This window comes from Pelodiscus sinensis, chromosome 2 (assembly GCF_052426305.1).
Source record: "Pelodiscus sinensis isolate ZL-2025 chromosome 2, ASM5242630v1, whole genome shotgun sequence".
NCBI classification, from domain to species: domain Eukaryota; kingdom Metazoa; phylum Chordata; order Testudines; family Trionychidae; genus Pelodiscus; species Pelodiscus sinensis.
In genome coordinates, this window is record NC_143053.1 from 255,428,533 (window position 1) to 255,441,688 (window position 13,156).

At 47.4% G+C, this 13,156-nt stretch overlaps 1 protein-coding gene across 3 annotated transcripts in view; it reads right to left on the bottom strand.

Annotated features, from left to right (window-relative positions):
• Nucleotides 1–13,156, bottom strand: part of GJC2 (gap junction protein gamma 2) — a 66,570-nt gene that overhangs the window by 27,853 nt on the left and 25,561 nt on the right. The window contains exon 1 of one of the 3 annotated variants that reach the window (XM_075922950.2): nucleotides 6,604–6,800. The exons of the other annotated variants lie outside the window; for them this stretch is intronic. The gene's annotated coding sequence lies outside the window, so the exon portion shown is untranslated. Of the gene's footprint in view, nucleotides 1–6,603; nucleotides 6,801–13,156 lie in introns of those variants that run through there. 3 annotated transcript variants of the gene reach the window in all.

A 13,156-nucleotide genomic window follows, 5' to 3' on the forward strand; every position in this document is an offset into this window, starting at 1 on the left:
AAAGCACAGTAGAGATGGAGAGAGGCCTCAAGAGTCAGAGTTCTTGGCAAAGGAAAAATTAAATAATTAGTTGCTTTTCAATTTGCTTCCTTTTTCTGAGGCAGCCAAAGAAGGAAAGAGAAAAAATACACAGATCTAGTCTGTCCCTCCCAAGCATTTTGGTGTAGCCCCTGGAATTAGGACTGACCTTGGTCCCTCCTGGACAACCTGCCATGGCTCTCTGAACCTCATAACAGGAAATAATAAAATTTCCATCCAGTGTTCCCAGCGCCGGCTTTTTAAAAGAATGCCTCTCTGAAGTGAGGTCGAGACCTCCCTGAACTCCATACAAAATCAAGGGAAGCGGATACTCAGCAAGAGGGAGCATGTAAGATGCATTTGCTGCACTCCACCTCCTCCTGTGGCGGCTGCTGCTCCACGTTCTGCTTCCAGCGTGGCAACAAGCGTGGCATTAACACAAAGGAGAGCAGAGGAGAAGATCAAAGTGCATGGGAAAGGGTTGGGAACGTGGAAATGTGAAGCAGCATTGTGAAGCGCCAGACCCCTGGCTGCCCCCCAGAGGTATTTTTCTAACACCTGCACATGGCCAGCTCTGACATACGGAGCAGAAGATTGGACGGATGCCAGGCAAATGGAGCAGAAACAAAAAGACGGGGAGCAAAGTGATGGAAAGAGTCTAAATTCGCCCAGAAGCTTCATGTGGGAATGGCTGGGTCAGGTTCTGTGGTCAGTGTTATAGAACCATAGTACACTAGAACTGGAAGTGACCTCGAGAGGTCATCAAGTCCAGTCCCCTGCCCTCACGGCAGAACCAAGCACCAACTAGATCATCCCTGACAGGTGTCTGTCCAACCTGCTCTTAAATCTCTCCAGAGATGGAGATTCCACAACCTCCCTAGGCAACTTATTCCAGTGTTTAGCCACCCTGACAGTTAGGAAGTTTTTCCTAATGTCCAACCTAAACCTCCCTTGCTGCAGTTTAAGCCCCTTGCTTCTTGCCCTATCGTCAGAGGCCCAGGAGAATAATTTTTCTCCCTCCTTCTTGTAACACCCTTTTAGATATATGAAAACTGCTATTATGTCCCCTCTGAGTCTTTTCTTCTCCAGATGAAACTAACTCACTTTTTTTGTTGTTCCTCACAGGTCATGTTTTCTGGACATTTAATCATTTTTGTTGCCCTTCTCTGGACTTTCTCCAGTTTGTCCACATCTTTCCTGAAATGTGGCACCCAGAACTGGACACAAGACTCCAGATGAGACCTAATCAGTGCAGAGTAGAGCGGGAGAAGGACTTCTTGTGTCTTGCTCACAACACTCCTGTTAATGAATGGTAGAAGCATTTTGGCTTTTTTTGCAACAGTGTCGCACTGTTGACTCATATTTTGCTTGTGGTCCACTATGACCCCTAGATCCCTTTCTGCAGGATTCCATCCTAGACAGTCGCTTCCCATTCTGTATGCGTGAAACTGATTGTGCCTTCCTAAGAGGAGCACTTTGCATTTGTCCTTATTAAACTTCATCCTATTTACCTCAGACCGTTTCTCCAGTTTGTCCAGATCATTTTGAATTATGACCCTATCCTCCAAAGCAGTTGCAACCCCTCTTTCTACTGTCCTGTAGTCACACCGTGTGTGTGCCTCAGTTTCCCTAGGCACTACACTGCTATCTAGATGGTCTATTTACCTCAGACCATTTCTCCAGTTTGTCCAGATGATTTTGAATTTTAATCCAGTCCCCTAAGGCACTTGCAACCCTTCCCAGCCTGGCCTGTTTGTCTTTGGACAAGTACTAAATTACAAGTGTAAGCTATACGGCCCTGAGCCAGTTTTAAACCAGTGCAAGTTTGACTCTTCTCTATTCGGGTCCCCACCCCAACCTCCCCACACACAAACTCACTCAGTTTAACACCATGCCTTGCGTTGATAAATTGGTGTGCATCTCTGTGTGCTTAAACCGGCTCTAATTTTAGGCACCAGTAAAATCCACGACTGTGATTCAGATAAGCTCTCTCTGGGCTGCATCTGAGCGGTTCCCAGCTCCGTTCGGTCTCCTGGTGCTACTGCAGGGTGCAAATAGACAAGCAGAATTCAAGAGGGACATCACAGAGAAGGTCTAGGCTCTTTCCTCGGGTGAGGATAAATTATTCCCACTGCCTCAGCCGGTCCTGGCCACGCCCTCCCGATCGGCGGGTGGGAGACAGGGTTCTGGCTGAGCAAGGACCTACTCCTATCCCCTTGCAAAGGAAGGTTCAGCTGCCCACCCAACACCCCAGAGATTGAGCGCCTGGCACAGGAAGTGGCAAGAAGGGGGGCAGAGGCCCAAATGCACATCCTCCCCTTCCCCCCCAGCCCTGTGCAAGGCAATACAGCCCGAGGCTTACCTCCTTTTCCTACGTCAGTCTCCCCCCTTCCACCTCCCTCCCCGCCTCCCCTGTGATGCTGATCTCCCTTTAAGGGGAACCAGAGAGGGAACCCTTGATAGGGCCATGTCACTACAGCCATGTTACCAGGGTGTGCGGGGGTGGAACTGTGGCTCTAGAGCTAGCACAGAGGCAGGAGGTCTTTGCGTAGATACCCCCAGCCTCCTGCTGCGGGGTCTCTGAGGTTTGGGGGATCCCACAGGGCATTATTCAGCTTGGGGAGAAGCCCAACTCCTTCCTGTGCTGAGGAGGAGGGCAGCTCCGGGCCTCCTGCATTGCTGCCCTGACTCAATAACTATTAGCCACTGATAACTGTTTGCCCCGTTTTGCTCAATCCCTGGGGGATACGGGTCCTGTATAGCCTCTCCTGTACAGACGTGGCTCTAGCAGCTCAGGATTTAAGCTCTGGAGGTCCCATGGTTTAATCTCCAGAGTCAGCTAAGATGGCGGCCATGACAGTGAATAGGACCGTCTGTGAGGGGAAGCTGACAGAGATTTCTGTGCCCCCAGTTGTGGGCTAGACCTGTGTTTCTCAACCTTTTTTTAAAAAAAGTACCCCTTTAAAAAAAATATCAGTATCCCCAGGACCTACAGTTTTCAGACACACACATTTTTGTTCTACCATTGCAACACATTTGTTTAAATAACTTAATCGTAGCCAGGCGGGTGATGACATTTTTGGTGTAAAAAGTACAAAAATAATAAAGCGCTGTAAAACTTAAAACAAAAGTTCAGTTTTCTCCACATTTCAGTTGTGTTGATGTACATTCGTACCACTGGTTGAGAAACACTGGGCTAGACTATGGGAGGGGACTGTACGGGACCCATATCTCCCAGGGATTGAGCAAAATGGGGCAAACAGTTATCAGCGGCTAATAGTTATTTAGTCAGGGCAGCAATGTAGTGGGCTTGGAGTTGCCCTCCTGCTTAGCACATGAAAGAGCTGGGTTCCCCCCAAGCCTGTGTGATCCACCCCCAAATCTCAGAGGTCCCGCAGCGTCTGCAGGTGTCTGGCATCAAGGTTTCAGTCTCTTGTTTCATTCCCAAATTAACCCTCTACATGCCAGCAAAAATAAAAGCGGGCAGCCTATAAGAGTTGCTCCCCAAACCCCAGCACAGTCCTCACAGACGGGCAGGAGAGAGATCCTGGGGAAAATCCTCAGCAACTCAGAACAGAGCGGCGGCCAGGTGGGAAAGGGCTGTGCATTCCAGGCTGACGTTGGGAGTGTGAACCCTGCATCCATTTGCTGGTATAAGTGTGTGGGAAAGTGAATAAGGAAACATTATTTACTTGTTCTTATCACATAAGAACTAGGGGTCTCCAAATGAAAGTAGTAGGTAGCAGGTTTAAAACAAACAAAAGGAAGTTTTTCTTCATGAAGTGCACAGTCAACCTGTGGAACTCCTTGCCAGAGGATGTTGTGAAGATCAGGTCTTTAATAGGGTTAAAAAAGTACTAAATAAATTCATGGGGGTTAGGTCCATCAATGGCTATTAGCCAGGATGGGTAGGGATGGTGTCTCTAGCCTTTGTCAGAGGTTGGGAATGGGTGACAGGGGAGAGATCACTTGATGATTCCCTGTTCCATTTACTCCCTCTGGGGCACCTGGCACTGGCCACTGTGGGCAGACAGGACACTGGGCTGGATAGACCTTTGGTCTGACCCAGTATGGCCGTTCTTATGTTCACTGAGAGGTGGAACTGAACCTGGGATCTGTGTGCATGAGCCTCTACAGCATGAGCTCAAAGCCAGCTGGCTCTCCGCTAAGGCTGCAGAGTAAACTCATTCTCTCTTCTCTGTAAGTGGTCCCAGTGCCGCTCCATGGGACAGCAACCCGCACCCAGCAGGTGTGCGGGTTACATGAGCCTTAACAGGATAGGCCTTTGCTAACCTCTGGCACAGCAGGGAGACTTTTTAGCTGCTATGAAGTCCATGCCCTGCATGGGACTAACCCTATTCAAAGGGACTGTCTTGTTCATAGCCAGGCGTGTTTCGTTCAGGTGCCTCGCTCTGTTTGAAAAGAGATTTTACGGGGCAGATAAGGGAGGAACAAGAGGCAACTCAGGCTGATCCCGTCTCTGGCTCCTTTTCAAGCCATCTTCTTCCATTCAGCGCCCCCCTGAAACCCTGCCACCTATGTCGAGGGAAGAGGGAGTAACTATAACAGCAAACAAGTTACAATTCCCCAGCATCGGCCGTGGCCCGAGGCAGAACGTGCTCTGAGATCAATGGCAATTTCACTTGAATACAGGCCAAATGGAAACTTAGGTCAAAACTTGTGAAAACAGGAGCTTAGACTTACCTGCTGACGCTTACACTCAGGGGTCCAGCCTGAATGCTGCACGCCAGCTGGTCAGCAGCTGGGTGGCTGGCACATTAGAAATCAGGCTGCTTGCTCAAGTGTCTAAATGACCTAGGAGCCAAAATCCTGTTGATTTTCAATGTTGTGCTCCTAACTCACTTTTAAAAATTCCACCCCCTTGGTCCGTATTTAGGCACCTGCTTTCGAAAGAATCATAGAATACTAGAACTGGAAGGGACCTCGAGATGTCATCGAGTCCAGTCCCCTGCCCTCACGGAAGGACCAAATACTGTCTAGACCATCCCTGATAGACATTTATCTAATCTACTCTTAAATATCTCCAGAGATGGAGATTCCACAACCTCCCTGGGCAACTTATTCCAGTGTTTGACCACCCTGACAGTTAGGAACTTTTTCCTAATGTCCAACCTAAACCTCCCTTGCTGCAGTTTAAGTCCATTGCTTCTTGTCCTAACCTCAGAGGCCAAGATGAACAAGTTTTCTCCCTCCTCCTTATGACACCCTTTTAAAACCTGAAAACTGCTATGATGTCCCCCCCTCAAGCTTTGGCTTAAAAAGGCAGCAACATTTGGACTACTGAATATTTCTCAGGTGAGGGGCCCAATCCCTCCCTCCAGCAAAATGCCCACTGAAGCCAATGGGATTTCTGGCTGATTGCAGAACCAAACACTTGATTCAAGATGGTACACCTAAAATGCAGCAACCTCTGGGGTCCAGCGCAGCAGCCAAGTTGTTTAGAGAAAGGGACAGAACAGTGGGGGGGGGAGGGGGGGAGAAAGGCAGGGAGAAAAGACTGCTCTGCAACATCATGGTCTAGCTAATTATTATCGTCCAGAGCTATAGGCTCATGTTATAATCATAGAGGCTGGAATAGACCTCAGGAGGTATCAAGTCCAGCCCTCTGCAGGGACAATCCCAACTCAATCACCCCAGCTAGGGCTTTATCAAACTGGGACTTATACCATCTCATAGAGCTGGAAGGAACCTTGAGAGGTCATTTAATCCATTCCCCTGTCCTCATGGTAAGCCCAAGTACCATCCCTGACAGATTTGCCCCAAATGGCCCCCTTGAGGATTGAACTCACAACCCTGGGTTTAGCAGGCCAATGCTCAAACTGCTGGGCAACCCCTCCCCCGCTTAAACATCTCTAGGGATGGAGGTTCCACCCCCTCCCTATTGAACCCATCTCAGAGTTTCCCCACCCTGCTAGGGAAATATTTTTCCCTAATATCCAACCTAGACCTCCCCCACTGCAACTTGAATAGTCTGATCCCAGCAGACAATTCTCAATGTAATATTAGCAGCAGCGACAACATACGGACAGCAGTGCACATCAGTCTCCAAGCAGCTCATGGAAGTCTGATTTTGGAAAGGCCAACGGGGCAGGGAAGGGCAGAAAGCAAAGAGAAGCCTATGCAGAAAAACCAGCAAGTGGACAGTGGCAAGCACCGGACATCCCGCTGCAGGGGTCCCAAACCAGCTAAATAAAGAGGCCAGAGTCATAAAAGCAGCAGTCAACACAAAACTGCCGGTTGCTTAAATCCGACTTCATGCCTTTCCCACTGCTGACAAGGCCTGGGTGCAGGGAAAAGAAAAGCAGCATGTGGCCAATAGGTGGAACACCCTTGCCAACTGCTCTGAAATCTGCAAACAGCTAAAAATTAAAATAAAAGGAAACATTTACAACAAGCTCCTTCGTATCCTGCTGGCCGGAATCCCTGCCTGAGCTTCATGAGTTTCTTCAGGCAGCTTTGTTTCACTACAAAATATTTAAATACACACACACTCACACACACACACACACACCATCATTACTCACACACTGTTACTTGCACAACAGCCCTGATGGAGTACAATACCTTCCCCGTCTAAGCGAAGAGAGGCGCAGCGTGGAGAGCAGAGCTGTCAGTGCATTTGTAAGTGGCTGGATGGCAAGTCGGATTTGAAGGAAAGAGGCAGCGGCTGTAGATCATGAACGGCGGGCTTCCTGGAAGTGTTTACATAGGTGGCTCCTAACCCCTCTGACATTGGCTAGGGCAGCTGCTCTCGGGTCAGGGCTTACGCTTTTTTTTTTTTTAAAATCACATCCCACATCAGGAAGCTATTGATTCCCAGCACCAAGGAGAGGGACAATCAAAATCAGCACACGGATACAGAACTCCCCATCAGCCGATCTCCAAGCGCTTTATGATGCATGGGCAAGTTTCAAGGCCTGCTTCGCAGATGGGGACTGCTTAGTACTTCACTGTCACAGGTGGGATCCCACCATGCCCCGTCCTCGTGGCCAGATTGCTTTGCCTATCAGCCGCTTTTGGAACATCTACGCTGGCTCAAGATCGCAGAAGGGTAAACTCGTCTGTGCAAGACACAGACTGAAAACAGGCCATCCCGTTCCTTTGGGGGTGAGGCAAATTAGCTACCAGAGAATTAATGTTCTCTGTGGAGAGGTCTGCAGATGACATAGAATCATAGAGTCCTAGGACTGGAAGAGACCTCAGGAAGTCATGGAGTTCAGCCCCCAGCAGGACCAACCTCAACTCAATCATCCAGCCAGGGCTTTGTCTAGCCGGGACTTCAAAACCTCTAGGGATGGAGATTCCACCCCCTCCCTAGGGAACCCAGCCCAGTGCTGCCCCACCTTCCTCGGGAAATAGTTTTTCCTCATCTCCAAACTAGACCTCCCCTGTTGCAACTTGAGACCGTTGCTCTTCAGTTTGTCATCTTCCCCCTCTGAGAACAGCCTCTCTCCAGCCTCTTTGGAACCCCCCTTCATGGAGTTAGAGGCTGCTCTCAAATCCCCCCTCACTCGTCTCTTCTGCAGACTAAATAAGCCCAAATCCCTCAGCCTCTCCCTCTAGGTCATGTGCTCCAGCCCCCTCATCATGTTGGTTGCCCTCTCTCCAATGCGTCCACATTCTTTCTGTAGTGGGGGGCCCAGAACTGGATGCAATACTCCAGATGTGGCCTCCCCAGTGCTGAACAAAGGGGAATGGTCACTCCCCTAAGTCTGCTGGCAATGCTCCTCCTAATGTGCCCTAATATGCCGTTAGCCTTCTTAGCTACAAGGGCACCCTGTTGACTCCTGTCCGGTTTCTCATTCACTGTAACCCCCAGGTCCTTTTCCACAGAACTGCTGCTTAGCCAGTTGGTCCCCAGCCTGTAACAATGCTTGGGATTCTTCCATCCCAAGGGCAGGACTCTGTACGTGTCCTTGTTAAACCTCGTCAGATTTCTTTTGGCCCAAACCTCCAATCTGTCTAGGTCACTCTGGACCCTATTCTGCCCTCCAGCATATCTACCCTATCTTAATCTTGAATTTCACAAGCCTTAATTCTCAAGAGCCCATCTGCCCTGCACTGACATTGTATACTGCAAGGTTGTTTTCAAACAAGGCTTGGCTGGGTACATTGATCAAGGTTGCCCCTCCCCACTAAAATAGTCATGGTCAACATTGTTACGCAAATACACACACACACACACACACGCCCTCGCCATGGATAAGGATTTTGAATGCAGCTTTCATGTATGGATCATGGAAATGTTTAATCGTGAATTCAAGTTCGATTACCCTACCATATTTGTAATCAATAAACTATGGAACTTTCACAACAGAAGGTCGGATCTGAACCGTGTGAAATGGAAACCGTTTTGACACCTCCTGTGAAATTATGTTTCCATTTTCCAATCAGCGGTAGCACATAGGCAGCCACTGAACATTATACGCTCTGTAAACTTCCTCCTGAAAATGTATCAAAAATTCTGCGGTAAACGTTATTGTCCTCTCCCACTACTCTGTCCACATCAGTCCATCCCCATCAGACACAGCCAATGGTGAACAGCAATAGAAGAACTTGGAAAGATTCTCTCTTTTCTTCCAGGAAATTCTTCTTACCTCCTCTACTACCAGGAATCTCTCTACGAGTTTCTCGCATTTTGTGTCTTGCAGGGTTTTTTGGGAGGGGGCGGGGATCTTGTATAACTTAGGGCCTGGTCCTGCCCCCTACCGAAATCAACAGGAAATCTGCCCCTTTATGTGCTTTGTTATGTGTAAATGGAATACAGTCCAAACCAGTTATATAAAGTCACCGGGAAACTGTTTTTCAAACTACGGGTTGCAAACCAGTATTGGCTCGCAGAATATCACGTGACCAGCAGGTTGCTAAGACAGGCTTCCTGCCTGTCTTGGCACTACAGACCACACTGCATCCTGGAAGTGGCTAACAGCAGTCCAGCTCCTATGTGGCAGGGTTCTGTGCGCTGACCCACTGGCACTCCACACTCCCATTGGCCAGGAATTGGACAATGGGAGCTGGGGGCAGTACCTACAGGCAAGAGCAGCATGCAGAGCCACTTGCAGACCTCTGCCTAAGAGCTGGACTTGCTGCTGGCCATTTTCAGGGTGCAGCAGAGTTTGCAGCACCAGCACAGGCAGAAAGCTCGCCTACTGCTCACCGCTGAACTGCTGACTGGTATTCTCTGAAGGTAAGCTCATATTCAAATCCCAAGCACCAACCCCCTCCCTCAGTTCTGGGCCTGCACCCCCAGGCACAGCCCACACCCCCACAACCCACTCCTGAGCTCCAGCCCAGAGTCCTAGCCCACACCCTGAACCCCTCTGCCCTGCCTCCCAGCCTGGGACCCCTTCCTGCACACCAAGCCCCTCATCCCCAACCCCAACCCAAGGCTCAAATGCTAGTCAAAATCTATAATTATGCTAGGTCCATGGGCATCAACCATTTTCTTAACTGGGTCACACAAAAAAAGTTTGAAAAGAGCTGCTTTAAAAGGACCAGTTTCACAAAGCTGAAAACAATTAGCAGTCAAATCATAAGGGAGAAAGAATTTAAATAGGAAAATGTGACCGATTTTACTGGGAATTGTCTAATAATGTTTTACTAAATGCCCCAAAAGTCTTTAAGAATAAAATAGCTAGGCTACGAGGGGAAGAAAAAGCAGTCATAGATAGATAGATAGATAGATAGATAGATAGATAGATAGATAGATAGATAGATAGATAGATAGATAGATAGATAGATAGATAGATAGATAGATACGGGAAAGAGGGCCGTTGATAATAATGAATACAAATCAGAAGCTAGAAATTGCAGAAAATTGATAAGGAATGCTAAAGGACACTAAGAGAAATCCATAGCCAGTGAAGTTAAGGACAACTGAAAGAAGCATGGGATTTTCTTGGGGTATGTTTTTTAATTTTTTTAAAAAAATTTAAGGTACATCAGGAAAAAAGGGAACCCCAATAATGGCACTTGTCGATTTACTTGCTGGAAATGGCAGAGTTGTCAATAATGAAGAAAAGGCCAAAATGTTCACTAAATACACCTGTTTGTATCTGGGGGAAAGCAAGATGAAGTCGTTATATCACACACTGATGAAAACAATATTTTCCACTCCAAGCAATAACGAAGGAGAATGCTAATACCAGCTACTGAAGAGAGACATTTTTAAAATCAGCATGACTAGGTAACATGGAGAAGAGAAATCGGAAAACTGCAGGCTCTCTAATTTAACACACAATGGTAACACAATTACTAGTGGCTGGAAGACAGAGCTTGACAAATTCAGACTGGAAAAAAGGTACACATTTTGCGTTTTAAACAGTGACTGTCAGTAACCCCTAGAACAGCTCGCCCAGGCGTCTGGTGCATTCTCCATCAGTGTAAAATCTTTGGATCAAGAGTGGATGTTTTTCTAAGAGACATGTTCAAGTGCAGTGTTTCTCAACCAGTGGTACCAGTATCCTCAGGGGTACTCGAGAGAAGTCTGGGGGGGATACATCAACACAACTGAAATTTGGAGAAAACTGAATTTTTCTTTTAAGTTTTACCGCGCTTTATTATTTTTGTACTTTTTACATCCAAAAATTTCATCACCGGCCCAGGTACGATTAAGTTGTTTAAACAAATGTGTTGCAATGGTAGAAAAAAAACGGTATGTCCGAAAACTGTAGGGTACTGCGGGTACTGATAATTTATTGTAAAGGGGTACTTTATAAAAAAAGGTTGAGAAACACTGTTCTAGTGTCCTTGAGAAAATGATTCATGGGAGCACCGTGCCTTGTGTTAGACAGGCAGTCAGACTATATGATCACAGAGGTCCCTTCTGGCTCTAAAATCTACTAGTCTACGAATCTTAGACTGAAAACTCTTTGGGGCAGGGAACCTCTGGCTTTCTAAAGTGCCATGCAAGTCAATGGGGCTAAATGAAGGATTGCCATTAATAAACAGGTTACGCCTATAAATCCAGAAGGGCTTCACAGAAGGCCAAACGCTGAGATCAGTGAGGACCAAATCTAACTCTTCATTACCCTGAGGTGCCAACAGAGATTAAGGAGCCACTGTGCAAAGCACGACACAGACAGCCCCACCCCAGAGAGTGTACTATGTAACCCAGTGTTTCTTAAACTTTTTAAGACCAAGGAACACCAAACAATTTTTTTTTAATGAGGAACACCAAAGATATTTTTGTTGAACAAAAAAAAAAAAAAAAAAAAAGTTGCCTGCCCCTTTAAGGGTGGCCATTTTGAATTCTGTTCTCCACAGCGCACGGTTTAAGAAACACTGATCTAACCGACCGAGAGAGTTGAAGTCATGGGATATTTTTCTCTTTATTTAACAGCTGTGGCACAGAATGATTCAATGAGTTGCCCAAGGTCAAACAGAGATGGTGGCAAAGGCAGAACAGAATCCTGGTCTCCCAGCACCTTCACGAGACAAACACTTTTTCTTCTTCTCAGCCCTTCCTCAGCCATGCTCCCATTGACTTTAATAGCACGTTGGCTAAGCAGGTGCAGAATGCCCAGGTAATGGAGACTTCAGGATTCGATCTAATCATAATAAATTACCACTAGGCATATGCTAAGTCTTCATTCAGTACAAAGGGCAAAGATTTATTATCATCGCCATGGGGCACTGTTTCTTTTTCCCAACCGTGGGGCCTTTCACAGATCTACTTGTGCAATGAGTTTTTGCAGTGACTTGCTGGCTTCCCAGTCCACCTTTCCTCAGACCAGCTTTTAACCCTGTCCTCTGCCTCGCTGGGAGCTGGCACGGTTTTCTGTTCAAGCCTGGAAACACGAGCGCATGCCACATTGAAACCAGCCATTCCGGAGAATGAGCAGTGATACAAAGCAGAAAAGGAAAAAAAAATATCACCCAGCTGTGAAAACAAAGATTAAAAATGGAGATCCTACAACGTTCCTACCTTGACCACCCCGTGGAAACGGAGCAAGACCATCAGTGGAGGTCAGTCCCCCCCCCCCCACCCTCTTCACCACAATGGGGATTTTTTTCATGAATGAATGTTGATAAGGAAGAAGGAAGTGGAGTTTTAGGGGAAAGGGGGTGGGATGGGGGAGCCAGCCAACCCTTCCCAAACCGTTTCAGTTTTGTGATGCTTTTGCAGCTCAGTGCAGGATAATGCAACAGGGCAACGGCACAGGTACAATGAGGCCAGTACACAACACTAAGGCCTGGTCTACACTAGGCCTAAGGCTACACTAGACCAGGCAGGTCAGCTTAATATACGCCATCCAGCTATGCAAAATATGTAGCTGGAGTCAGCTTACCTTAAGCTGAGCCACCACAGTGTCTATGCTACAAGAGGCTTACGGGAAAACACGCTCCCGTTGGCTTCCTTTACTGATTGCAGATCGAGGAGTATTGGACGTCAGCGGGAGCTACCATCAGTGTTCTATTTGAGGATCTACACTAAACCCTCTAAATCAAACGCCAGACGATCAACCTCTGGAGGGTCGATCTTCTCCATAGTGTAGACAAGCCCTAGGAGTTTAGATCAAATATAGCCATGTGAGGTTGTTTTTCTAAACAGTAAGTCCACACTACCAAAGCTGTTCTGTTGACTTTAAGGGCCGATACAGTCAATTTTGGGTACTCGTGCATTTAGGAAGAGTAACACACATTTCGACCTTGCATGGTTGAATTTATGGTAGTGTAAATCCCACACTGAGAAAGTCTAGGTTCTTAGCCTCTTGAAGGCATCCCACAGTCCCTTGTTCTGACCGCTCTGGCCAAAACTAGTGCCTCTCCTACTTTAATCAGACACAGAAAGAGTTCTCCATCTGCTTTATGCTGTGGACCGGCCCGTAAGGCAGGAACCCTCTCAAGACATATCCAGGTGCATACTCACACATAGGACAGATGAACAAGGTGTTATTCACTGAGTTGAAACAGCTTGTGTACCCCCAGCACTTCTTACACTAAACTTCACTATTGCCTAAGAAACCTTACTGGGTTCCAACAGATGGATCATCTTTCAGGGACCCTCTTGGCATCTCTTCTCACAATCCCTAGCCCCCATGCTTTTCCTGCAGCAGCTCTACTGGAGAAAAACTGTCATCTGAGCAAGCATGTGTATGTAAAAGGAAGTTTTTCT